This window comes from Panthera pardus, unplaced genomic scaffold (assembly GCF_024362965.1).
Source record: "Panthera pardus isolate Hobbes unplaced genomic scaffold, ASM2436296v1 HiC_scaffold_25, whole genome shotgun sequence".
Classification (NCBI taxonomy): domain Eukaryota; kingdom Metazoa; phylum Chordata; class Mammalia; order Carnivora; family Felidae; genus Panthera; species Panthera pardus.
In genome coordinates this window covers 14,271,299-14,298,747 of record NW_026526821.1, presented here as the reverse complement: position 1 = coordinate 14,298,747, position 27,449 = coordinate 14,271,299, and the positions used below count along the sequence as shown (strand labels likewise).

Below are 27,449 nucleotides of genomic sequence, written 5' to 3'. Positions count from 1 at the left end.
CTTGTATCTCAGTTAAAATATGCTTTCCGATAAAATTCCTTTCCCGTGTAGGACATTTCCATGATTGATATTCCTGGGGTTTAAGGATGCTTACCTTTCAAAGGAATTATTAATGGTAATAAGGTAATAACCCAGGTAATAAGGTGGCTGGGGTTGCCTCCAAGTGGATTTCTTAACCTGGGGTCTATAACTCAGGGATTCTCTAACTAGGATGGGAAAAAGTATCTTTATTTTCACCAGCCTCTAACTGAAAGTTAGCATTCCCTTCAAATATGAATGTGGCAACAAACCACAGGAGCATTAACAGGACCTGTGACCCTGTTACCAACAGAAATCACAGATATTTTCATGGTTGTTAAAAACATCTCGAAATACCTTTTCCACTCAGCACCACTGCAAAGTTATGGAAGTTTTAGGCCTGCTGCTAGATCTTATTAGTAAATGTCTTAGTAAAGAAACTCATGGACGCCTGGGTGGCTCAGTCGGTTAAGTGTCCGACTTCGGCTCAGGTCACGATCCCTTGGTTCGGGAGTTCGAGCCCCGCGTTGGGCTCTGTGCTGACAGCTCAGAGCCTGGAGCCTGTTTCAGTTTCTGTGTCTCCCTCTCTCTCTGCCCCTCCCCTGCTCATGTTCTGCCTCTCTCTGTCTCAAAAATAAAAAATTTAAAAAAACCTCGTATGTCTACAGCACAACATGAATATTTTTTATCATGGTAAAATGAAGTGGCTCAGGTCGTGATCTCACGGTCCGTGGGTTCAAGCCCCATGTCAGGCTCTGTGCTTAGTTTCAGGTTCTGTCTCCTTCTCTCTCTGACTCTCCCCTGCTCATGCTCTGTTTCTCTTACAAAAACAAATAAACACTAAAAATTTTTCTTAAAAAAACAAACTTGCTTTTAACATTCGTGTACAAGTCTTTGTGTGGATTCGTGTTTCCCTCTCTCTTGGGTGTCACGTAGGGGATATTTAACTTTTCGAGAAACTGCCAAACTGTTTTCCAAAGTGGCTGTACATTTTACATTCCCACTAGTAGGATACGAGAGTCTAATTTCTCCGCATCCTTGCCAACACTTGGCACGGTAGTCCTTTCAATTTTAGCCAATCAAATGGCTACGCGATGGTATTTCCTTATAGTTTACTTGGCATCACCCCAATAACTAATGTGTTGAGCATCTGTTTGTCTGTCTATCAGCCACCCGTGTATCCTCCCTTTTGAAGGGTTGGTTCACAATTGTTTGCCCTTTTTAACAACCGAGTGATTTGTCTTCTCACTATGGAGTTGTAAAAACCTTTGTATATTTACGATTCTTACATGGTCCGATGGATGTGTCGTATTTCTCCCACCACGTAGCTTCCCTTTTCTTTTCTCAATTTTGCCTTTTGAAGAACAAAAGTTCTACATTTTGATGAAGTCCAATTTATCAGAGGTTTTCTTTTAGAGGTTGTACCCTTTGTGTTCAGGAGAAGCTTTGTCCACCCCTAGGCTGCGGGGACCATCATCTAATGTTGCCTTTTAGAAGGTTTATAGTTTTAGGTTTGGGGTGGGTTTTTCTGTGTCACGTGAGCTAAGGGTCGAGGTAATTATTTTTGGTCATCAGTGTTCACTTTCCCAGCACTTGCGTGTGCATCACATTTTTCTGTAGTTAGAAGCATTTTTTTTTTTTTTGTGAGATGTCCCGAGACTTCGCCAGACTGCCAAAGAGGTCCCGGGCACATGCTCTAGGGATTCCAGCAGAGTAAGACATAAGGAAGGACTGACACCCAGGGAAAGTGCTCTTGGTATCCTTCCATGCAGGAATCCATTATATCAGCCCACGAGGTGTGCAGAGCCCCTTGCCCAGCGTGATATGGTTGCTTTAACAGCTAGAGATTGGGGCCAGAGCACTGAGTGGTGCATCATCAGAGATATGGACGGGATGCCCTGAAATGTACCAAGAATTGTTACATCGATGATTTCATAACTTCAAGAAGGGTTGCTCACCACCCGTGGTCTGCTCTTGGAACTGCCTCCCAAGTGATTATTGATTACATTTCACGTGTGTTTGGTCCTCAGAACATCTTGAAGTCATCATGCTCAGGCGGGGTGGTCAACTGTCCCAGTTTGCCGGGACGTTCATGCTCAAAAGCATTCCACTCTCAGAAGGTCTCTAGACCTTTGAACTTGGATTGTGGAGATCTCGGATGTCTCCCCGTCAGTGTTTCTAAGATCACTGCCTCGATACCTGTCAAAGACCGGTTGGCTCTGTTCACTATCAAAGACAGTACAGACAGCCAAAAGCAAGGAGAAAAGAGAAGCCAAATGTATTAAAAAGCCAGAAATCTTGTCATCCTATTTGCTTTTGCTCTCTAGGGGACAAGGAAAGGAAAGTGTGGCAAGGTTTTGAAGGAAAGCATAAGGAAGTGGCCTGGCTGGGAGACCATGCTTGGAGATTTATGGGTGGTTTTCACGCCAGAATTGATTTGAAAGCTGATCATGACAAAGGATCTGGGAAATCATCAAGGCATTTGCTCTGTTGTTGGATTTTACAATCAAGGGGCAAAGGCTCCGTCTCCTTCTCCTCTCACCTGGCACCTTCTCTGTGGTCTCCCAACTAGTCCCCAAAGGGAAACGCGGACTTCAGTCACCCAGGCTGCTCTCAGTCTGCTGTGAATCCTCAGGGCTTCGCCAATGAGCAAATTGAAAAAGAGAGCAGGAGAGAACTAGAGAAGAAAACCTTGCCCTTGAGTTCTGCTCTGGTTCTCCAGAAGAACGGGCTTCTTGAACGCCTTCCTTCCTGTTTGTTTCTTTCAGGGTGGGTGCAAAGGAAATGAGAAAAGGCAGCGTGACTCTGGCCGTTTTGCGTGCAGCGCGGCAAGCCCAGGCCCTCTCATTTGTATCTGTCATTCATTCATCAACTTTTTCCTGGGTGCCTACTCGTACACCAGGCACTGTTCTAGGCACTGAGGATATAGCCATGAACAAAACAGCAAGTCCCCGCTTACATGGAGCTGACACTCTACATGGAGAGGCAGCTAGGAATAGATCGACAGGTAAATATGTGATGTAGTGTTGCAGTGTGATGAATGTGCTGAGTGAGAACAAGGGAGGGCAGGCCATGTGATGAGGATGCTATTTTGGACAGGGAGATCAGGGATCTGATCTCGGGGGTGGAGGGTGGGGAGACATTTGGCAGAGATCTGAAGGGAATGGAATGAAACCACCAGACTGTGTCGGGGAGGGGTAGTCTCGGCCAAAGGAACTGCATGGATAGGGGTCTCGATGTACCTCCCTACATGGGAATGAGTGTCTCCCGCTGAGCATCAGAGATCCTGAAATTCTGGTGCTCTGCCTGAAATTGCACCCAAGAGTTGATTTCCTACAGTATTTTAAATAGGAAGAATTGTAATTCATGACATGTCAACCAGAGCCCCCAATCAATTTCCTAAAATGGGACTAAACACTTAAAATGCTGACCAAGAGGCGCCTCGGTTGAGCGTCCGACTTTGGCTCAGGTCACCATCTCGCGGTTCATGGATTCGAGCCCCGTGTCGGGCTCTGTGCTGACAGTTCAGAGCCTGGAACCTGCTTTGGATTCTGTGTCTCCCTCTCTCTCTGCCCCTCCCCCCCCCCAAAAATAAATAAACATCAAAAAAAAATTTTAAATGCTGACCATGTATCAAACTGGCTGAAGATGGTAAAATGCTGAAAGGCTGGTTTCCTGACCACCAAGCAATTGCTTAAGTTCGCAACAGATAGTTGATGTGTACGTGGTGACACGACCATAGCAGATTGTGTGTCCCCTTCTTTGCACGTTTCAAAACGTGATTCAGATGTTGTCTCAATAGCAGTTGAAATGTTTTCCTTACGGGTCCTACTGTCCTACACGTTATTCCAACAGAAATGCTACATGGAGTTTTGAGGATACAAATATGAGTTTTTTCTCTATAAAACTGGGCTCATGATTTTGAGAGTCATGCCTTCTATGAAGTTCAGATATTAAATACAAAGAGGCAGGCTACTGGGAAACTATTGACCCGGGAGATATTCAAAGTAGGCCTGTTTTGTGCCCCCGGGTTATGGAGAGTGTAAGATTTTATTGATTTTATTTTATTTTATTTTATTTTTTAAATTTTTTTTAACGTTTATTTATTTTTGAGACAGAGAGAGACAGAGCATGAACGGGGGAGGGGCAGAGAGAGAGGGAGACAGAATCAGAAGCAGGCTCCAGGCTCCGAGCCGTCAGCGCAGAGCCCGACGTGGGGCTCGAACCCACAGACCGCGAGATCGTGACCCGGGCTGAAGTCGGACGCTTCACCGGCTGAGCCACCCAGGCGCCCCTTTATTTTATTTTATTTTATTTTATTTTATTTTATTTTATTTTATTTTATTTGCTGAAGGGTTATTTTATATTTCACACGTGTGCAAAAAGCCCCCTACCTCACCCCCCACCCATAGCCCGTATTGCCTCTTTTATAAGGACTCACAGGAACCCTTCTCTCCTGTACCAGTATCAGGAATCAAAGTTCTGATTGCTTCAAGTATTTCTGTTCGTTTCTACCTTACAGGCCATGAGATTCATGAACACAGGGAAGCACTTTGAAATTCATGGTTTTCGATCTTGACTCTGCGGAACTTTGTGGGTTGTTTTAAGACCCTTTACAAGTACCCAAGGGAGAAAGCGATGAGATTGCGGCTGGGATCCCTCACTTCCTTTTTTCCGTACTGAGCTCCTGCGCGCGCTTGCTTTTGAACAAAAGAAAATTTGAAAGCCACTGATGTAATTGATCACATTTGCTCCTTTGCCTTGACTGCCAGGAAGTTCAGCATCTGATTCTCAGTCTACCATTTGATAAGGGCTCAGCTCCTCCTAGCCCACATTTGGTATGCAAACCTCACCCTTGACTTTCTTTTCTTTTCCTCCCCATGTTCCCCTTTCACCTGCTTTTCCTGTGTCATTCTATTTATGTTTTTGCATGCTGCCTCAAATCCTTTTTGGAAAGAACCAAGGTTTAAATGAATGCATTAAAAAAAAAAACAAAAAACGGAGTACTTTTCCTTTGCAGGTGGGAAAGGAATGTGTATAGAAATAAGGCGTGATTTGGCATAGAGAATACACATATGTGTTTGTAGGATATGTATATACATGCGGGATACTTTGTGAAGTTTGTAGTTTTCCAAGTGAAGCTGGTCTTCTGGCTTCAGAGAACATTTACTTGGAAGACTCTGGGGGGAAAAAGTGATTTACTCCAGGGGAGGCATGCCTGTGGTCTACACTCCAAAGAATCTGCTTTATGGTTTAGCATTTTCAGATTTCGTCTGGGATTATTTTGCTGGTCATTACAAAATGAGGGCAAATACTTTAGCCAGAAAAAAAAAATCAAAGGAAAGGAAGGGACGGAAAGGGGGCGCTGTTACCCAGGAAGGCAGCTGCATTTTAGGTGGTCTTGAATTAAGAATCGGGAGGCTTACCTCCTATCTGGACTTCTGTCTCATCTGCTGTGAATCTGTGGTCTAGTCCTTACACTTAAAAGATGGGGACTCTCATCCTCTGCCCAACATTAGAATCACCCCGGGAGCTTTAAAAAATACTGATGCCTCAGTCCCTCCCCCAGAGAGTCTGGTTTAATTGGTCTGGGGTGGGGCCTCAGCATGGGGATTTTTCAAAGCTCCCTCGGAGAATCTAATGTGTAGCTGAGTGTAGTTAAGAACCACTGCCCTCAGAAAAGGAAAAAATAAAATTAATAAGTACCTGCCTCCTGTTTATCTCTCAAGGTGCTGGGGGGGTATGGCTGTGATTTAGGAGATAATGGGCCAGATTCTGGTGAAGGGGTAAATGGTTTGAAGATTAACCCTTTGTATTCCATAGAGTACCCTTAGTTAAAGCGTTTGTTGACATTTCCCCAAAGATCTGCAAGAAACCCAGCCTGACCTAGTGCGCGCGCGCACACACACACACACACACACACACACACACACACACACACACTTATTGAATGCAATTCACTTGGTATTTTCTATGCTGGTCTATCCCATTCTATTCCTTTAGCAAAAAAAAAAATTCTGCTTACTACTACTGTTTAAATAACATCACATTAAGGCTCATGGGCCAAGAGAAATTAAACACCTCTGGAGAACATTAAGACCCTCAATTTACAATGACTTGGAGCTTTTTGCAAGATGCTGTGGGATGTGAAGTTGTGTGTACAGTAATAATATTCGTGGAGCGGCCCTAGAACCAGCTACAGTCAAGGTGGGAAGTGTTTTACAAGCCTCATCTCAGTGAATTATCACGCTAATAACACAATATGGGTACGGCCACCTCCGTATTCGAGATGAGGAAAGCAAGGCCAAGTACATGTGTGTGTTCTGCTTCCAGGAAGCAGCAGTCGTCTTCATCTAGGAGCTACGGGTCTGGTGCTTGCCTGGGTCAGGGAAGGAGACCAGCCATGCTTACTGAATACGCTTGCTTCCATTGACCGTTCTGGAAGTAGAAAGAGGAGAATCAGCTCTGACCGGAGATGGGTGCGGGTGTAGTGAGGCCTGCTGCACACCCAATTTGAGGGCCCTATTTAGGAAAAATAATACAAGTCCAGGGGCGCCTGGGTGGCTCAGACGGTTAAGCGTCTGACTTTGGCTCAGGTCATGATCTCACGGTTCGTGGGTTCGAGCCCCGCGTCGGGCTCTGTGCTGACAGCTCAGAGCCTGGAGCCTGCTTCCGATTCTGTGTCTCCCTCTCTCTCTGCCCCTCCCCAGCTTGTGCTCGCTCTCTCTCTCTCAATACTAAATAAATAAACTTGAAAAAAATTATTAAAAAAAAAAGAAAGAAAAAGAATACCAGTCAAAAATTAGGTCCAAAAGTGAGTATGTCTTTGAATTTAAGAAAATAAATCACAACAAATTCAGATTTTAAGAAGCTGAAAAATACCACAGCCATCACAAAATTCCCAACTCAACTTTTCTTCAGCTGGATCCCCAAAATGCCAGCGGCCCCTCCCACACCACCTACTCAGGCAGGATCAAGTACTACAGTGGGGAACCAGAATGGAAAGAGACAGCGGTCTTTACTGATCGCAACTAAATGTCAATATGTTGGCAGGGACCTAGAAATGTGTTCACAAGGTCACTTGTTCATCATGTCAAATGTACAAAATGGCAGAACCTTAGAAACGGACCCAGTCAGTGAGGGGCCCAGGAGCTTGAGTTTTATCAGCTTTCCTGTAACCCTCCAACTGGGGTTGCTATCTCTATACTGTATCGCAAGATCAAGGGCTTTGGGAATCAGCTGGACCTGAATTTCAGCCCTGGCTCAGCCACTTTCTGCCTTCTTTCAACTTGGACTTGATCACTGGTAAACTGGGCATGCTTACAGCATCTACCTTTGGATCTCTTTGGGGGTTTAAATGGGGTAAGGATGGGGTGGGCGTCCTTGGGTGAGCTTGGGTTGCCAGATTTAGCAAAGACAATACAGGATATCCAGTTAAATTGGAATTTCAGAGAAACAATGAATAATTTTTGAATGTAAGTATCACCACCTGTTGCATAAGACAAATTTATACTAAACCTTACGTCTTGATTTTCTAAAATTCAACTTTATCTGGGCACCCGGTGTTTAAGCGGGAGCTTCACAAATGGCAGAAGTTGGTATTGTTTTTGGACTGAAGCATCCTAGATATCCCACAGTCAAGTGGTTGGGAGGGAGGGAAGAGCCTAGACCCAGTTCCCGACAGTTTATCGTGGGGAGCATTGACACAGGCCATCAGGATAGGGTGAAGTAAGTGGGGTACCTCAATTAGGGGGGGGGGCGTGGACGGGGCTGTGCCACTGACTTCGGGTGAGCCGGTTACGTTCTTGGGACCTCAGTTTCCCTATCTGTAAAGTGGGTGAAAGGTAGGCGGATGATCCCTGAACTCCCCTCTCCCACATATCACCAGCAATGGCCCTTCTCATAATTCAGTCGTCACCTCCTCGGAGAGGTCCCTCCTGACTCTTCTAAGATAACCGCCCCTGCGCCCCCAGCACATACTTGCCCCCCTCCATGACGATTCGAACTTTCCGAAATTCCCTTCCTTCTCTACTTGTTTGTTCATGGTCTATCTCCCCATGTGAATGTAAGTTCCGGAGGACAGAAAACGAATCCGTCTCGTTCTAGCTGAATCTCCCAGGAGCTGAACCCGGCGCAGCAGATGCTCAGGGCAGGCGGAATGAATGAATAAATAGGTGGGTGAATGAATGACTGTCGGCCGGACTGCAGAGGTGCCTTTCTCGGGGGCCGCGCCTGGGTCGCGGAGGGAGGAGGTGCGGGGCGTCGGGGGTGGGGGGCGGGGAGGAGGCTGCGCCCTCGCCTCGTCCGGGACCGGCAGGAGCGGGCGCGCTCGGCTGGGCTGCAGGCGCGGAGAGCAGCGCGGCGGCGGCGGCGGCGGCGGCGGCAGGGCCGGAGCCCCGCGCCGCGCGTCCAGCCGCCGGGGGTGTGCGCCCGCAGAGCCCAGCGCCGCGCCTCGGCGCCCCCACGCGCCCACGCAGCGGCGCGGGGACCGGGCGGGGGCAGAGGGAGGGCCCGGCCCGGGGAGGGGAAGGGGCCGGTCCTCCCCGCGCAGGCGGCGGCCGCGGCAGCCCAGGAGGCGGAGGCAGCGGCGGCGGCGGAGCAGCACCGTGCCCGGCGCAGTCAGCCCGGCCGCGTCGGACCCGCGCCCGCCCGCGCCGGGGCGCCCTCTCCACTGCGCGCGGTGAGTACCTCCCGCGGCGCCCACCCCGGGGCGCCCGCCGGGCTTCCCCGGGCCCAGGCTGACGCGGACCCGTCCCCTCGCGCCTCGCTCGCGCACCCGCCGGGCCGGGGCCTCCGCAGCTGTCGGGGCGCTCGGGGGGCGCACGGGGCCCCCAGGGCGCCGCAGGCGCGAGGGCGGCGGGGGCGGCGGGCCGACTCCGTCTCGGAAAAGCCAGGCTGCGGGTCTCAGTTTCCTTTTGCGCTGGGGGGAGGAGGGGGGGGGACAGCGACTCAAGTTTGTACTCCCGCGCGCGGGACAAGTGCATGGGCGCGCGGGCGGTGTAGATGCGGTGGGCTGCGTTTGGCCGGTTTCGAGGTCCGGGTCGTCGGCTGCGTCCACCCCCCTCCCCCTCCACGCCCCGTCCGAACCCGAGCGGCGCCGGGAGCCCAACGCGCGCCCCGGGGCGCTGTCTGCGAAGCCCCCGGGAAGGGGCGGGAACGGCCGCCGAGCCGCCTTCTAGCTGCATTTCTGTTCTAAAGTCCGGCTGCGCCCGGCCTGCGCAGGGCCGGCTCTCCGGGCTTTGTACCCGAGCGGGCGTCCTGGTGCCTGCCGAAGCCGGAGTCGGAAACTTAAAAAACTTTGCATCCATCCCAAGACTGTTGAGAAGGAGGCTAGGGTTTTGCTGTAATGGGAGAAAGTGGAGAAGGGAATTGTTTCTCAGCCATGCAGTCTGGACGTGAACCGGCCGTGCTGGCCGCAGTTCCTTAAATATATATCCTGCCCCCCAAATAAATAGTCTATAAGCTCCAGGAATCTTAGGAAGGCTTGACTGGTAAAAATATTCGCGTCGCAAAATCCTCCGCGCGCCTTTCTCAGGGCTTGAAAGCGAAGCGCTTTGGCGGTGAGGATCCCGCTCCTCCCAAACGTAGTTAGCGTGCCTGCTGCTGGGCTCTGAATTATTTTTGAAAGGCAAGACTGATGCTGCATCTTTATGGATACCATTTTCTTTTCTCCCCTTTCCCCGAAACGCTACGTAATCTTTAATTATATATATGTATATATACACGCATATATATGTGTATATATGTATATATATGCGTGTATATATACATATATATAACGTTGAGATATAAATCACCCTTGGTGCAGGTACCTTTTAATGACGAGGTGCAGCGAAATGAGCGAGCATCGGAGCCTGGTTGTTAGCATGAGCGGAGGGGAGGTAGAATGATTTACAAACATCAAGGAGGGATTTGAGTGCTGAATTATGTTTGAGTTACGGAGCTCCCTTCCAAAGGAAATTATAACCAGCGGACAATTGCTGTATTTCAAACCAAATCTGTTCCCTTCATGAGCCCTTTCTTGCTCGACTGCAGTTTTTCTGTGACCAGCGTATGAGTACTGAACTAGTATCTGCCTTTCCAGCCTGTGGGCCATTTAGGGAGGGGGGTGGCAGGGCGGGGAGACCCCCATTTAAAAATAATCTTCGTGCAGAATCTTTCGGGCAACTTTTCCCCAAGAAATGTTCGTGTTTTCCATTTTTCTCTCCACATCTTTAAACCCCTTAAACATGATACTTCCTTGCATTTAGACATCCTCAGACTAAGGAAAGTACTGAGAGATGCAGGTCATAAATGATGGTGTTTTGAGTCTTGCTTTTGACTGAGCATAAAATCGTGTTTTGTATGAAAAATCTCCTTGCCTTTGGAGGAAACTCTACATTTGGCACTTTTGGCCAATATGGCTAGATCCGAAAGGGCCTGGATTTTTGAAAGCTGTTCCTATGTCCCACACGTAGTTGGTAGTTAGACCATTCTCCCGCTGGAACTCTAGCTTCGCCGTATTATGAACTATTTTATCTTAAAGGAGTTGGCGGTTTTCCTCTGCCCTGAACACAGCTCACCTCTGGGGTGGCTTTGTGAATGAGAATACTCTATAAACAGATCAGTCTCTTTGCTAACGTTAAATAGCTGAAGGAGAGGAGAGGAGAGGAGAGGAGAGGAGAGGAGAGAAGAGAAGAGAAGAGAAGAGAAGAGAAGAGAAGAGAAGAGAAGAGAAGAGAAGAGAAGAGAAGAGAAAAGAAAAGAAAAAGATATTACCCTGATTCTTTGGGATTTTTAAAAACCAGATGCTTTCATCGCTTAAGTTCTAAAGTCTTCTTTTCATGCCTTTTGTGTCGTATTAAACACATCATAAAGAGCTATGATTTGTTGACTTGTTATAGGATTACCATTTGGCAAAAACACCCAAGACATGCTGTTTCAAATATGTGGTCTTACTTCTGCTTTAAATTGCAAGTACGAGATTGCAAAGCCTGTTCCAGACGGATAAATTGATAAAATGCTAGCTGCTGTTGGAACAAGGAGAAAGTCCCCAGCAAAAGCACTCTGTGGGGCAGCGAAGTACATTTTGAATTGGGTGAAGCCAGATACAGGGACCCTGACAGTTTGTGAAAAGGTATACACGGTCCAGGCACGTCCACTTTAAGACGGTTTGGGTTCCCCCATGACAAGATGACTCCTTTCCCACAAAGAAAAACATTTCCTTATTTTTTCGGTTACTTTTCCAAAGATAACTTGTGTCTCGGGCGCGAGAGACCAGAGTTATGCAGAAATCCAACCGTAACCGGCTCAGAACGAGGTCTCACTCTTGCTCTCCTGCCACCAGATGTTTTTTAGGTGTCCTCAGCTGGAATGCCCAGTTTGAAACTAATTAGGCCAGCAATAAACTCCTTGTATAATAAAATCACAGGCCGTTATGGTGCCTAAGTGGGGTTCCTGGCAGCTCATGACAGATGCCTCTCTCCGCAGAGGGAGAGCCTGTGGCTGTCAGGAAAAATTTCTTGGGGGACAGGAACCTCCCCAAAGATGTTCTGTAAAGGGGAGAGTCGCCTAAAGATGTGTTCTCCTTATCTGTGGACGTGAAGCGGCTGGTTATTCAGTTACCTCCGAAGGCCGAACCTTCCAGCTCTTGCCAGGACTGGGTTTTGTTGGTGGAAGGAAACTTCTTCTTGTTCTTCTTCTTTTTTTTTTTTTTTCTAGCTAGCTGCTCTCAGAAGCAGTTGGTGGAGTCTGCTGAAAAGGAATCTCTACAGAGAATTAACCCCAGAGTTGAGAAAACACAGCCTGTTGACAGAAGATACACACATACTCATGCACAGTCCCCACAGCGCCCTTCTCACTCCCTACCCTCCTCTCCCCCCCAGATCATAACAGCTTCCTGAGTGGCCCACTCCCCACACCCCTTATTGTTGGTGGCAGTTCGTACAGTTCCAAACACACACAACCAGAGAAGATTCTAGTAGGGGAAACGATTAGCAGAGAATTGGCCGGAGACAATGCTTCGTTTTCACTCTTTGAAGATCTTAACTGGCCTAATGGTGTTTGACTCACGGACACCTCTTCTAATCCGAGGATAAACTCCCTCAATCAGGTGGCAAACACTTGAAGTGACTGGTTCAGACCCACTTGTCCCTGTAAATGAATCGGAGGGGCAGGAACTTGTTCTTCATTGCATGTGACTGAAAATCAATTTCAAGGTATGAAAGTATCTGCCAGGTGCATTTAGGGGAGAGAGGACGAAGGAAGCCACAGGCTTTTAAATTTATTTTTGCTGCTTTTTTCTCCTTATTTTTTTTTTCTTCCTCACTCCCATCCTCCTGGCGTCTTTGCCATTTCTCTCCACTTGCAAATTATATCCTTGTGTTTAATAATAATGATGAAAAAGCTCGTATGCCAGGCCTGAATTCAGTTCTTGACATGTATTTTTAGGATGGGTTCTCACAACAACTCTTCGGGTTAGGTGGTGGTATTATTATTATTGTTATTATTATTATTATTATTTATTATCACATCCCAACTTTGTTAAGGCAAGAATTGAGTTTCAAGTTACATGACTCACGAGAGCCTGCAGAGGGAATGAAACCAGAATGGAGGCCTTCAGACCTCTGCGGACTGTGCGTTTCCCATGTGCTGTAAAAACCTTGGCCGAGAGGACATTTCTGCTTTCCTTTCCCTCAGAGATGCCAAATTGGGATGATCTGAAATGCGTCGAGCCCCATTATTTTCTGACTCTGCCCTGATGTTTCGTTGTTGTTCTGAACGGAAGAAAAATCATATTAAGTAATTAGGAAACACCAATACGAGCCTTCCTGAGTCATGGTGTTTAGCAGGTTGTGTATGGGTCTATAAAGGATGTCTATTTACAAGGGCTAATTTGCTTCGTTCCTCCGATACTATAATGCGACGCATTTCAGTTCCTAAAAAGAGTCAATAAGTTTATAGGCAGTGGCAAAGCCCTAAAATGTTCCGGTAGGCAGTCCAAATGGAGTTTACCGGAAGGTGCTGGATCGCTATGGGTGGGTTCTTGTTTGGGGGGTGAGATCATAAACATTTGGAGAGCGAAGAATAATTTGGAACAGGTGGTCCCAAGAGTCAGGTAACTGGAGCGATTTATCTTTGCCACTTTGAAGGCTGAGGGAGGCCGTCGGTTGCCTGAATCTGAAACAAGCAGGCAGAGGGTCAGTGGGGTCTAAGAGGGCTCCCACTTTGGGACGGAGCGTGGCAGGATGGATGCGAGGGTCTGTGCATGCAGTCTGGGGTCTCTAGAAAGCAGGGTCTCTTTCTGTGGTCATCATCCTTTGGCGATCCTGGTTTAGGGCACCGATGTGCCTGCTCTTGCCTTTTTTGCAGAATCTCCCTCTGTGTTCACATATATGCAGAAATTGAAAACAGGAACTCAGATGAATAGATAGCCAGGGGAGACAGGTTTACATCTCACCAGTTTTGAGCATGTGCACACCTTTCTTTGCCTGAGAATGCTAATCTAGACAGATTTCAAAATGAACAGAGTGTTTCAAAGTAGTTAGAAATTATTTCGCCATTTGGTATCAGTGGTGTTGTGTCCATTGCACAGAAACGTGTGTGATTTCCATGGCATTGGATTTTTCCCCCTCTTTCCCTCCTCGGTGTCTAATATCGTTAGATTTTTTTAAACTCTGCATGTTCCCAGATGTAACGTATCTGTCCATACCTACTCACAGTCGTTCCGAGAGAGCTGTCAACTCCCCGCGAATTTAACTAGAGGAAAAATGATAAAACCGACATTTTTGTCCCCAAAGAATGAGGAACCGGAGGGTCTGACTACTGTATGAATACAGCAACTTAACTTTTGTCTCACATCAGCTGAATCTGTCAGTTCCCCTTTCTTTTCTATTCGTCTCCCAAGAATGGTCTTTCGTAACTGAAATGTGCAGCATATTATTAGCCAAAAGACATTTTAATTCCGTAAAGAAAAATCATGCCAGAGACCCAGCCGAGTCTGTTTCAGCCATTATTGTTTCTGTAGCGTGCATACTTTGGGTTTCATGGTAAGATGTGGGTTTGCCAAGAAAGAAAATTACAGCGAGAAACTATGTCGAAAACATATACACTTCTGTTTAAGAAATGGGAAAAACACGGAAAAATTCTGCACGGTAATTGCTTTAACGTGAGTTTTAAATGTCATTGTTTGACTTATGTCAAAAAGCCCCTCTTAGCTAATTCTCACATATGCTGTTACTGAATCGCTTACCTTAAAAATGGCAATGGTTGGGCTTAACTTTGATGCTCTTTGAGGCTTTAAGAGATATCCTTAGCCCTAGTGGAAACGTTCCAGATTTTTAGATTGTGCAGGCCATTTTTTTAAGGTTACTTAGATATCGATTTTATTTTCTTGACCCAAAATAAGAAAACATGGGGAATTCTCAAAAGCTTTTTACAGGCTGCTATTATGAGAAGAGAAGCCAAACCAACATGTATTAGGTCATGAGCTTGAAGTGCATAAATGAGCCTCATGAAGGTCACCAAAACAGAGCGAAAAACACCAGTTCTCCTTACCTCGGCCAACTCTGCATTCCTGCTGGTAGATGTGTTTGGTTGAAGTGGACACAAAAAGGGGGCTTCAAGGGACCACGGCTAAAGGATCTCAGTTTGATTTGGGTTCTGAGGATGACTGAAGACGTTCTTGGGGTAAAGCGAGGCGCGAGGGCTGGGATTCCCATCTCCTGTGGACCCCTCCCTCTCTCTGCTCTGGCAGACAAAGCAGGTCCCCCCCCCCCCACCCCCGCCCCATTCCGAAGCAGATTTTCATTCCTGGTTACTTGGATATGTGGAAACCAGGGGCCGAAATGCCTTTTGTTCCTTCTGGTCAGTTTCTTCCCCTCCCATCCCCTTCCTATAGTCACGGCGTGGTTAAGGTATTTGTTGTTTCCAGAAGAGTTTTTTTGTTCCTATGAACACATATGTGGTTTTTTGGTTTGTTTTTTTTTAGCATGTGGGGCTGTGTAAATCCACACCTTTAGGTCTTTGTTGATTGGCTGCTCCCGGAAATACACACAGACCGAGAGAGTGTCTGCTGTGTCCCCGAGTTGGGGACCAGCCTCACTGCGGATGGCAATCCCACGTAGGGAGAAAGCCTCCTTTCAGAAGAGACAGAGAGGGTGTCGATGCAAAGAGGCTGTTTTCTTTTCTGGGTGTGTATTATTTGCATGTATGGGGACTTTTGTTTCAGGGTGTTCTAGAAACATTACTCTCTCCAGCAAAGGTATGAATGCCCTTCTTGGTTGGGAAAGTGGTGGATGGAAAGGAAAGCAGGAGGCGGATTCCTGCACCTCTGGCCTTTTGTGTGACTGGTACAGTAGAGGGAAGTGATAACTGGCGGCCGGGACGGTGTCATGTGACGTGACAAGTTGTGACTTGCTGCTTGTGTTGTAAACAGAGTTTTGGCCCCATCCAGCCATGGAAAAGAAGGGAGCAGAGAGAGATTATTCACTCCTGGTCTGCCATGGGCCGGAGCTCTCTGGGGCTGTCCTCTTGCTTTAGAGACCACGCTCCCTGGAGACTTTAATGTTGGGATGTGCAGGGAAGGAGGGGAGAAGGAACGTCTTAAACTCAGCAAATGTCTGAAATGCTCCGAATGTCTTCCACGTGGCTCTGGCGCCCACGAGAAAGGCCGAGTGCTAAAAGGACACAGAAGCAGGCTTTTGGGGAAGGGGACAGAGAAATGGGAGGGCTTTCAGAGGTTTGATCTAGAGTGGAGAATTTTCTGATACCTGGGGACCCCTGGAAGGCCTTCCTGGAATGTCTTTAGGAGCCTGATTTTGGAAGTGGCCTTTCCTGCATCTTGGCTGGCCTTTCTTTGTGCTTATTTTTAGCGAATTCGCTTTTTTGGTTTTTGTTTGTTTGTTTTTAAGAAAACATAAGACTTCTTTGGGGATAATAAGTGGTCCATATTTATCGAACACCTACTGTGTGCCAGGCACTGTGCTGGCTTAACAAAACACTTTTCTGTCTCCAAATAGCCTGAGATGGAAATGTGCTGTTATGATGATGCTGCTGACGTCTGATACAAAAATTGAACGTCAGGGAGGCGCAGTCACTTGTCCAAGGTCCTATGGCTCATGTCAGAGCCAGGATTGAACCCAGTTGTGATTCCTCATCACTGGGATATCCAGGCTGTCCCCCTGGTGTAAGAAGAACTACTTTTCCTCTCCAAGTCTGGCCTGGAGAGCGAGATTTTAACGTCAGTCTCCACTTGTTTTGGTTGGGGATATTAACTGATGGTCAGGTACGAAAGTTGGGCTCGGAAATAAGGGACATCTGCTGATTCTCACAGAATCTTGAGCCTGTCCTTGTAGCTATCAAAGGTTTACTGTTGAAATCCGTTGAAATGGTGGCCACATCTCTGCGATTAGCTGGTCTCAGCCATTGCCTGTGGCTGCTTCTGTGCTGAAATAGCAGAGTCAAGTAGTTACTGCAGAGACCGCACGGCCCTTTTCAGAATACGTTTCCTGACCGCTGAGCTATTGCAATATGACAAGACAAATTTTGTTGACAAGGAAGAACATGCCCTTGGGACACTGCATGTACCGTTTCACTGATTTGTGATTCATGGAGTGCCTCCTGTTTTCCCGGTGATGGGGGAACGTTGCATTCATTCTGTCATTCATTTATTCGGTGGTATTTACGGAGCTGTGTTCCAGGTGCTGGGCTAATCACTAGGGATCCAGAGGCTAAAAGGACCCAGTCTGGTGCGTCTGATAGCAGGATCCCAGTGGATTTCCACCAATACCACACTGCCTCTTCTGTACCCTGGAAGATCCAGAGGGCAGTGATATGACTTCTTGGGCTCCCTAATATTTAAGCAACAGGTTGGAGACAAAGACCCAAGTTTGCAGACCCTTACTCAGAGAAGCCCTGCCTAGTTCAGTAAGAGCAGAACCCCAGGGGCACGTGTGTGGCTCAGCGGTGGAGCGTCTGACTTCGGCTCAGGTCATGATCTCACGGTTCCCGAGTTCAAGCCAACGGTTTAAGCCCCACATCTGGTTGGCTGCCATGAGCGCAGAGCCTGATGCGGATCCTCTGTCTCCCTCTCTCTCTGCACCCCTGCTTGCTTGTGCACGCTCTCTCTCTCTCAAAAATAAACATTAAAAAAAAAAAAAAAAGAGCAGAACACTGGCTTCTGTCCCTAGAGGTATGTCGGGCGGTAGGAGGGGCCCACTCTCTGCCTGAGACAGACCTTCCTTCTGCTTTTGTTAAGAGGCGGTGGGAAACAGGTGGGGCGGGGGGGAGTCCGGCTTCCTGCATTTAAGTCTTGACTCTGCCGAACAGCCTAGAGATTAAGAGCATGAACCCGGGAGCTGGGCTGCTTGGATTCAAATCCCTGCTCTGCATGAACCAACTGGTTAACTTTGGGCAAGTTACCAAACTTTTCTGTGCCTCGGTTTCTTCATCTGTAAAACAGAGCGGATGACTGTGTCCCTTCCTCAAAGAGTTGTGGAGGTCGCCTTAATAAAGTGTTTGCCATAGTGCATGGCAAACAGGATGAGTTATGTCAGAGTTGTGTGGCTGTATTTATTGTCATTATAATGTATTATTATTATTATTATTATTACTTACAAGCTGCATGAAATGGGTTTTCAGTTTCCTCTCCACAACATGATAACAACAGGAATAACTGCTTCAAAAGAGCATTGTGAGAATGTAAACGAGGCAATACGCATAGAACAGCTCGCTTTGCTAAGTGCCTGCCTCCCTGATGCTCAATCAGATAGTTGTTATACTCAGGGCAGCCACTACTGCTCTTGAGATTATAGGGAATTGCATACTGGGCCATTGATAACCCCTTTACGCTATTGGTCAATTGAGTCCTGTTTCAATTTCAAGAGACGCAGGGCCGTGGTTAATAGTGCGGCCCCTGAACTCAGGCAGGCCCGGTCTGAGCCTCAAGGCCACCACCACTCACGGACTGTGCCATCTGGGGCGAGGGGCTGACTCTCCCAGCTTCCCGGACGGTGGAGGCAGTGGTCGCTATTCACTGGGTGGTTTGAAGGTCAGAAGAAGTGACACCCGTAAAGCGTGGAGCAGGGTGTTTGGCACATAGTAAGCACTCAATAAATGGTAACTTGTATTATTATCATCATCCCCACTCCTTGCTGCAGCTACACGGCCAGGAAAGTACCGAACATTAGTAAATTTTAATTTGAAAATAAAAGAACACATTTTAAAACTGCCACACAGATTTAAAATAATATTCATTAAACAAAATTAAAATATTCTATTAGAGCCAGACTTTGGGCTCAGACCAAATTTTTATAACCCAAGCTTAAAGGCCAAGGAGTCCCCCAGCCACAATGGGGACATTGTGATTGAACTTGAGACTTCAACGCTGCTATTGAGCAGTCTTTGAAATGCACGTTTCCCCGTTAAAATAAAAGGGAAGTCATGGGAAGAAAAAAAAAAATGAGGTCCACACTCACCCCAACAAACCTTAATGAATTGAAAAAGAAAAACAAAAGATTTTTCATTTTTTCTTCTGCACTTCACCCTGCCAAAGACGCATGGCCCCCTCCTAACCCCAGCTTTGAATGGAACCGGCTTAGAATGTTCCAGATCTGATATGCTCGTAGGAGCTGAGCGAGTCTCAGTTCTGGTCTTCACCAGATTTTGCAGATGGTGGTGTATCCCTGACAGCTGGGGCTTGGGGGCCCTCCTGCCAGGGTTCAAATCCAGCTCTGACATTCCTTGATGTGCCCCACTCAGCTCTCCTGTGGGCTGAGCGGAGACAAACAGTTACCGGGACCGCGTCGGCCGGTGGTGAGCGAACGTACGATTTAAGTGTCTCTGCTGATGTTTAGCCTTGTGCGATTATGTGGTGAATGAAACTGCCCCAGACTTTTGGGACTTTGAAGAATTCGAGACTACAGTCTTGCCTTACTTAATCTGAGTTTCGAGTGAAAATGATCTCAGTATTCAGGGAGGGGAACGAGGAAGGGAAAACGTGGATTTAAAAATCCCCCACAGGAATTTTGATGTGCCAGGCACTTGCACAAAGCTTCTAGAATCCTCTCAAAAAAAAAAAAAAAATCCCATGACGCCCGTTGTCGATGTCACAAATGGGGAAACTGAGGCTTGGACCACTTCAGCGGCTGCTCGGTGAGACTCGATTCTAGACTACAGGCCTGTTCCACTGCACAACCTGCAGCTTCCTGGAGCAAGCACACGGACAATCCAGAGACTTCTCCCTGACTGACCGGTGTTTTGTGTTCTAGTCCTACGTTTCGGTTACATCTGTCAGCCTCCCCGAGCCTGAGTCGTTGTGGCCTTTTCCCTGCCTTGCCGTTGAGAATGAACGGACTTTTTCTTGAACAAGGACTTTTTTATTCTGAGTTTATTTTGAGAGAGAGAGGGAGGGAGGCAGAGAGAGAGGGAGAGAGAGAGAGAATTCCGAGGAGGCTCCACACGTGCCAGCATAGAGCCCCAGTAGGGGCTCGAACTCCCGGACCGTGAGTGAGATCATGACCCAAGCCGCAATCAAGAGTCAGACGCCTAACCGACTGAGCCAGATGGAAAAGTAATGGCAGCGGGCCGGGATATCCTCCTCCGGGGGACATTGTTTGAGAACCTGTGCGGTTTCTTGCCAACCAGGGGGGCACGGCCTCATCCTCAGACCGGGCCAGGCCCTTGGCTGGGATGTGGGGTCAAGAGGCCGCGCTGTCAGAGGGTGGGCGGCTGTTGTAGAGGACTTGGGGTGGACTCCCCGCTCCATCACCCACCTGCCGTGTGACGCAGGGCAGAGGACTCAAGCCTCAGACTGATCACCCGTGCGTGGGGCAGGTGCCGTCTGTATCGAATTCGTCACGCAGCCTCAGTCCGCGGTGGACCGGACTCGTTCTGCGGTGCTGAGATACTAGAGCACTGCTCCTCCTCCCCTCCGAAGTACTCAAAAAAGGAGCAAAAGTGAAGGTAACTTGCCCCGGGGAATCTTGGGAGTTTACACATTCGGGAAGAATCCACACGTCTCCAAAGGGCAGTCTTTTTCTTAGCGGGGTCTTGTGGACCCTTTCCGCATTAACGTCACACGGGCACGAGTTTGTGTTGTTGTTGTTTGTTTTCTGTTTGTCTTGCCTTCAGCGTCCTGTCTTTATTTTCTTACGCCTTCGGAAAAGGTGTAACAAGGGTCTCAAACGAATGGTGTCACAAGGTGGAAATAAATGGTTTAAAAATCAGGTGATTAAGGGGCATCTGGGTGGCTCAGTCGGTTGAGCGTCCGACTTCAGCTCAGGTCGTGATCTCACGGTCCGTGGGTTCGAGCCCCGCATCGGGCTCTGTGCTGACAGCTCGGAGCCTGGAGCCTGCTTCTGATTCTGTGTCTCCCTCTCTCTTTCTGCCCCTCCCCTGCTCACGCTGTCTCTCTGTCTCTCGAAAATAAATAAATGTAAAAAAAAAAATTATTTAAAAAAAAAAATCAGGTGATTAATCGCAAAAGTGGGCACAAAGGTACGGCAGAGTTCATGAGTAAAGTTGAAGAAACGCCAGCCGGAAGATGTGAAATGCCCCCAAATTCAAGAACCTTCCACTATAGCCAGAAGAGCGGTTCTGTAACTCAGTAGTCGGGGGGGATCAGATAGAGCAAACGAGGTCTCTCAAGGATGTCGTTAAAGCGTCTCGGGGCACCTGAGTGTCTGGGCACATTCAGTCTGTCATACGTCTTCGAAAGAATAAGTTGCCTTCGAATGAATATAATGTCAATAAAAGTGACCTCTGAGTGCTTACTCGATGCTGGGATCTGTTTTTGAATGAGTATAGGCATCAGCTTATTTATTCCTTACAACAATTCTATAAAGGAAGAGCTATAATTATTTTCATTTCAGATGAGGAAAGTAAGGCCCAGAGAGGTTAAGTGACTTGTTCAAGGTCACACGGCAACCAAGAAGTAGAGCCAGGCTTTGTCTGTTGCCTTTGTTTTATTTATTTATTTTTTATTTAATTTATTTTTTTAATTTTTTATTATTTAAATTATTTTTTAAATCCAGGTTCGTTAGCATATGGTGCAACAGTGATTTCCAGAGTAGATTCCTTAATGCCCCTTCCCCATTTAGCCCATCCCCGCTCCCACAACCCCTCCAGTAACCCTCAGTTTGTTCCCCATATTTAGGAGTCTCTTCTGTTTTGTCCCCCTCCCTGTTTTTATAGTATTTTTGCTTCCCTTCCCTTATGTTCATCTGTTTTGTCTCTTAAAGTCCTCATGTGAGTGAAGTCATAGGGTTTTTGTCTTTCTCTGACTAATTTCACTTAGCCTAATACCCTCCAGTTCCATCCACGTAGCTGCAAATGGCAAGATTTCATTCTTTTTGATTGCCGAGTAATACTCCATTGTATATATATATACCGTATTTTCTTTATCCATTCATCTGTCGATGGCCATTTGGGCTCTTTCCATACTTTGGCTATTGTTGATCGTGCTGCTGTAAACATGGGGGTGCGTGTGTCCCTTCGAAACAGCACACACACCTGTATCCCTCGGATAAATACCTAGTCGTGTAATTGCCGGGTCTTAGGGTAGTTCCGTTTTTCATTTTTTGAGGAATGGAGGTTGTCTTTATAACTCCTGCGCTCTCTGCCTCTTTAACTGCCGTAGAAAAAATCAAACTTACTTCTTTTTGACCTTCACTTAACAAGCCAACGAGTTAATTATGGACAGGCATGAGAGGGAGACACGGGACATGTTGGCCTTAGCCGTCATTTTTCTTTTTTTTTTTCACAAGGGTGTGTTCGCGTATTCTGTAGCTTCCGGTTCAGCGTAAGGCTGAACCTGAGCCGGGCTGTCAAGGTTCAGGTCCGGAGTCTACTAGTCTCATGACCTTGGCTTTATGTCAGTTCTTCTAGGTCTCAGTTTCCGTGTTTATGAAGTGAGTCTACATCATAAGAGTGCGGAGAAGAACCCCCGATAACACAGCAGGTGTGATTGTTAAATGCCGTTTAGTCCCAGTTGAGGAGAAAGTAACTCTAGAAATCGTGTCCCCCCGTGGAGCGTGAGCACTCTGGCACGGTCTGGAGTGAGAGGGAAGGGCCCGTGAGGCTCACGCTGGAAAACAGCTCGGGTTTTTCCAGACGACTTAGGATGGAGCCCGAGACACTGGCTTTCCTCATCCCCATGTGAGAAGTTGTCAGGACAAGTCCTCAGCAGGCAGCCTGGAAGTCAGAGCCGCCTGGGATCAGAACCTGCGCAGAAGAGGAAACTGAGGCCCCGGGGGAGGGGCTCTGCCCGGTCACATGGCCGGTCCGTGGCCGAGCAGAGACCCCCATCCGTGCGAACTCCAGTGCCAACATAGGCCCTAATGTTGCTCATTTTTCTTCTTGGCCCCTCTCTCCTCTGGTGGCAAATGCCTTTTTCTTCAGAAGCGTCTGCCTGATCTTCAGTGACCAGATGGGCAGACTTTCTGGGCTTTGCCTGCTTTCACTTTCCTCCTCCACCTTCCTCCCCCACACCCCTGCCTCCCTTTACTCTCCAGTATGGGAAACTGAATTTCTTCCTTCGTTCGTTCGTTCGTTCATTCCAGAATACGTAGAGAGTACCAGCTGCGTCGCAGGAACTACTCTGGACACGAGGAATACAGTAGAGAACAAAAACAATCAAAGTCTGCTTTCTCACAGCGCCGCAGCTAAGTGGCGAAAGGCCAAAAATAAACACCTAAATATGTAAAGTCCACAGAATGTCCCATGGTGATAAGTCTATGGGGAAAAAATCAAGAGGAGGTGGGTAGAAAGTGCCTGGGGTGGGGAGGCCTCACTGAGCAGGTGGCCTCTGAGCGCAGCACTGAAGAAGTGAGGGAGCCCTGCTATCTGAGGAAGAACATTCTAGAGAGAAGCAGCAGCAAGTGCAACGCCTTGAGATGGGAGCTGCCTAGAAGCCGGTGTGGCCGGGGGCCAGCAAGCCGGGGGTGGGGGCAGATGAGGTCACAGCGGAGGGACCCAATCGGGTCCTGGCTTAGAATCCAGTGGCCGCTCTGTGTCAGTCAGGCTAGTCCAGAATCAAAATTAGCATCAGTTTTAAATGATTTTTTTAATACACAGGCCCTAAATCTGAAACCACTAATTGCAAATTCAGATACCCAGAGTTAATGAAGTGGGCAGGGTAGTTAGCTGGGAGGAATGTGGTCTCTGTGTTGCCAAGTGTTCTGTGTCTTTCAAAAGACCATGAAATCTGGATTTTATGAGAAACGCCCCAATTTTTAAGTCACCGCGAGGAACCCCCAGCAGACACACGCAGGCTGCCGGAACGTAAGCGACTACGCTCCCTCTAACACCACCGTGGACCTTGCAAATAGCCTTTCACTGAAAAGGCACGAAGCCTTTATCTCGCTGTCTCTTTTCTTTTCACCAATTCCTGACCAGAAGGATGCCAAGAGATGCTAAAAATTGTTTCCAGGAAAAAGGAGGACTCGAATCTCACGGGAACGGGGGCTGAGACTTCTTCCAAAGAGCAATCAGCTTGCTTCATTTTTATGTCTTTCTCAGGACGCTTTCCTGATCATCCCTCATTGTGGGTAATGACAACGTGGTCCAAATCTGTCCTCCTTCGGGTTTTCATTAGTTTCCTGATGATTATTATTTTGTCATCTGGGGTTGATTTAGGGGTGGTGAAATGTGTGCAGGTTTCACAATGGTTGTCAGCCACTGTTTAGAATGGCAAAGAACTTCTCATAGTGATCACATTGCAAGGGGCGGGGGTGGTAGTTTCCAATGGCTACAGACGTGAAAGGGGGGGAGGGGGGTGGCCCTGCAGGCGACCACAATCAGGAGATTGGAAGGTGAGTCAGTAGGCTGGGGCGGCCAGGGCGTAAGGCTGAGGAAGGCTCTCAGTGCCTTAAGGACCTGATGTGCCCAGGCTGACAGCACGGAATGCATAGTCTCCCTTCTTGACCCCAAAGCTGGAGTGAGGCAAAAACTCGGCCAAGGAGCCCCATAGCTGTTGAGATTGTTCTGGATGTAAGTAACAGAAAATTTCCGGGTTGGCTTAAGTGAAAGAAAATTTACTGGCTTGGGGAAGTGAAAAGTTCTGGGGAGTGCCGGCTTCAGGTATGGCTGGATCAGGAGTTCAAATGTAGGTGGTGGGCCCATCTCTTTGCTAACGAATGTCCCTGTTGGGGAGGATTCTGTACTCTGTCGTGTGCCACCTCTGGAGGTAGGGACGGAGGGGGAGAAAGGTAGGTTCCCAAACTGAAGTCAGCAACATTTGCCGGAAGTGGAGGGTGGACTGGTCCCTTGTGGACCCCCAAACTGCATCATAATGCACCTGTAGATCTGCCTTGCCCACTCCTCGTCTGTTGGACTACAGTGCCGTTTGTGAAATTTGTAGTTTTTCCAGGCACTGGGCTCCACCGTCTGGCATGTCACTCCTGTAAGGTCGGTACTTTTAAGACATGCTGCGGCTCTGCCTTCCATAGGCTCTTTCCCACGGCCCTAGAGGATTAGCCTTTATTTCACGTAAGGGTGTTCTGGGGAAGGTTGTCTCTTCTCGTAGGTCTTGGACAAAATTAGCACTGAGTGTTTGGGAGAGTCCAGCCAAGCTTGGGAGATGCACCGGACTTTGGAGGAAAAATCACAACTGACTCGGTGACGCTTGAGGCGGGCGGGGTGATCCCGGCTGTGCTCTGTTTATATTCCTGGGCCTCTGGTGATCAGCCTGTTTCCTTTCCTCCTCTGAGCTTTGCCCTCTGTCACGGCCCCCACTCGACCTCTCATGATCCATCCAGTGGCAGTGCTGTGATGTCCGATGCAGCAAAAGATTGTAAGCTGGCAGCCAAGATGCATCGTGTTTGGTCTGCAGAACATTTAAAACAGAAAATAGAGCCAGCGTTTGAAAATCTGGACAGGTCACACAAAAAGGCAGATTTCTGGCTTCCATTAAAAGCTCAGAAGATCTGGGGCGCCTGGGGGGCTCAGTCGGTTGAGCGTCCGACTTCGGCTCAGGTCGTGATCTCGCGGTCCGTGAGTTCGAGCCCCGCGTCGGGCTCTGGGCTGACGGCTCGGAGCCTGGAACCTGCTTCGGATTCTGTATCTCCCTTTCTCTCTGCTCTTCCCCCACTCATGCTCTGTCTCTCTCTGTGTGTCAAAAATAAACATTAAAAAAAATTTTTAAAAAACCACTCAGAAGATCTGTCAACACGGTGCCCACATTTCCAGCTGGCTGGATTTGGAAAACCTCTTTTAGGTGGACGGGTCTGACCTCACCACAGTCCTCACCCTGCCTTAGTGTCGCCCCAGCACTGGGGCTCAGGGTGAGTTGCCATTGACTGTTGGGCTGGCGCCGTGGGATGTCTTACAGTAAATTTAAGGGAGAAGGGAAGTCTCTCCTGTATTCAGGTCTCCATCGAAACTATGAAAACAGAATGTAAACCGAGCTGGTCACTATTAGGAACAAAATGAGGGAGAGCTTGTGCCTTCGGGTAAGTCAAGGCGTCTCGGCCTTGGCACTATTAACGTGGGGTTGGACACTTCCTGGTTGCAGATGTCAGTCCTGTGCATCCTGGGGTGGCATTTCACGTGTCCACATGTGAACCATTCGCCCTTTGGGAAGGAAGTAGGTCCCCGGGCACCAGGCACCCACCACCGGTTTGGCACAAAGAGTTACCGTAAGTGAGAAACACAGTTCTTGCTGTGAATTGTGCCCCAGCAGGCCTGCCTTTGGCAGTAAAGGTTATGAGTTGGCCGATTTGGGTTTAGTCGTAGGTAGATGTGCCAACCATTGAGGCCGTTTATGACTGCCTGTGTAAGATGTCATAGAAGGAATTCAGCATTGGATGAGAGGCTGAACCCTTTTAAAGAGTCTTTGGGGAGAATGTCTAAACTTTTAGTTGAGTGAGGCCACGGTGGATGCTACTTTCAATATTTTTGCCAACAGTACCGGGGGAGCATGGGCGGCAGTCAAGGCTTGTTGAAGAGTGGGGGACGGGAAGGAGGGACCAGAGGACCTCGGGTGTCTCTTCCAGCTCCAGTTTCGAGCTGCGGTTCAGAGAGCGCGTGGCCCCAAGACTGGTCCAGTATGTCGTCTCCCGCATCTCGGTAGCTCGTAACGGCGGTCTGGGGTGGAAACCCACGGGGGCCCGGATGCCCAGAGAGGGAGGTCAGTCCCCTGGGTTAGTGCTACGTCTGCTGTGTTTTCTCCTGGCCCTTCTGCCCGTGCCTCAACTCCTGTCGGGGGTCTGAAGCGCTGTCCCTGCCTGGGTTCTCTGTAATAACAATGACGGATGCCATCCATCCACCCGACACACGTTTGCTGAACACCTGCTGTGAGGCAGCCACTGTTCCGGGCCCTCGGCAAGCAGCCGAGAGCAAAACCCACCAGGTCCTTGGCCGCGTGGAGCTTGTATTTTTCAGGGAAGGCAATGGACAGTCAACAAGTGCACAGTACACACACACACACACACACACACACACACCGTGTGAGAGACAAGTGCTGTGGAGAAAGCAGAGGTGGTGGGGAGGGGAGGGGAGATAGGGAGTGGGGGGGGGGAGCAGCAGGGAAGGCTGGTGGTTTTCATCTCATTTTAAAAAATTTTTTTAATGTTTATTTTTGAGAGAGACAGAGCACGAGCAGGGGAGGGGCAGGGAGAGAGGGAGACACAGAATCCGAAGCAGGCTCCAGGCTCCGAGCTGTCGGCACAGAGCCCGACGCGGGGCTCGAACCCACGAACCACGAGATCATGACCTGAGCCGAAGTCAGACGCTTAACTGGGGCACTTGGGGCCGCGGTCGCATCGGTGGCCTCTGTTCTGAGTGAAGGTGAGGCGGGAGCCCCCAGAGGGCTCCAAGCGGAGGAGGCACGGAACCCAACACTTGCAGCATCCCTCTGGCTGCCGTGAGAACAGGCTCCAAAGGCACTGGGAGACCGTTGAGGCGAGAGGTCCTGGTGACTTGGTTGAGGACAGGGTCAGGGAAGGGCCAGGAGAGGGAGACGAGCAGCAGGGCTGGTGGGTAGTTGGACTCGGGATGTATTTTGAAGGTGGAGTCAACGGGATTTGCTGACGGACTGGATCTGGGAAGGGACAGGGGTCCACCGTGACTCCAGGGTTCTGGGCCCGAGCATCTGGGAGGAAGGAACTGCTGTTTCCCGAGGCGGGGATGGGGGTTGGGAGGGAAGGTCGGGAGCACCTTCTGTGAACCTGGCCTTGAGCAGGTGCTTAAATGCATACCATCTCCTTCCAACCTCACGGGGGAGGGGGGGGGGTTCTCATCGCATCTTTGAGAAGGTGTGACAGCCACTTGAGGAGGTTAAACAGCGTGTCCGAAATGGCCCCCCTGGAACACGGCCAGGCCAGAAGTCCCTCCACCGCCTGGGTCTCACCGTTTTCCTGGCTGTGCCATGTCTCCTCTTCGTTTTGAGGAAAGGAGCCAGAGAAACTGCAAAGCAACCACCCAAGGAGCCGAGTCCCTCTCCCTTGTCTGGAAAG

General features: G+C 48.6%; 1 protein-coding gene across 2 annotated transcripts in view; it reads left to right on the top strand.

Moving 5' to 3' along the window:
- Nucleotides 1-8,097: 8,097 nt before the first annotated feature.
- The window catches only part of EYA2 (EYA transcriptional coactivator and phosphatase 2), a 256,663-nt gene continuing 237,311 nt past the window's right edge, over nucleotides 8,098-27,449 (top strand). The window contains exon 1 of one of the 2 annotated variants that reach the window (XM_019458255.2): nucleotides 8,098-8,192. The gene's annotated coding sequence lies outside the window, so the exon portion shown is untranslated. Of the gene's footprint in view, nucleotides 8,193-8,510; nucleotides 8,699-27,449 lie in introns of those variants that run through there. The other variant, XM_019458253.2, reaches the window with a different exon arrangement.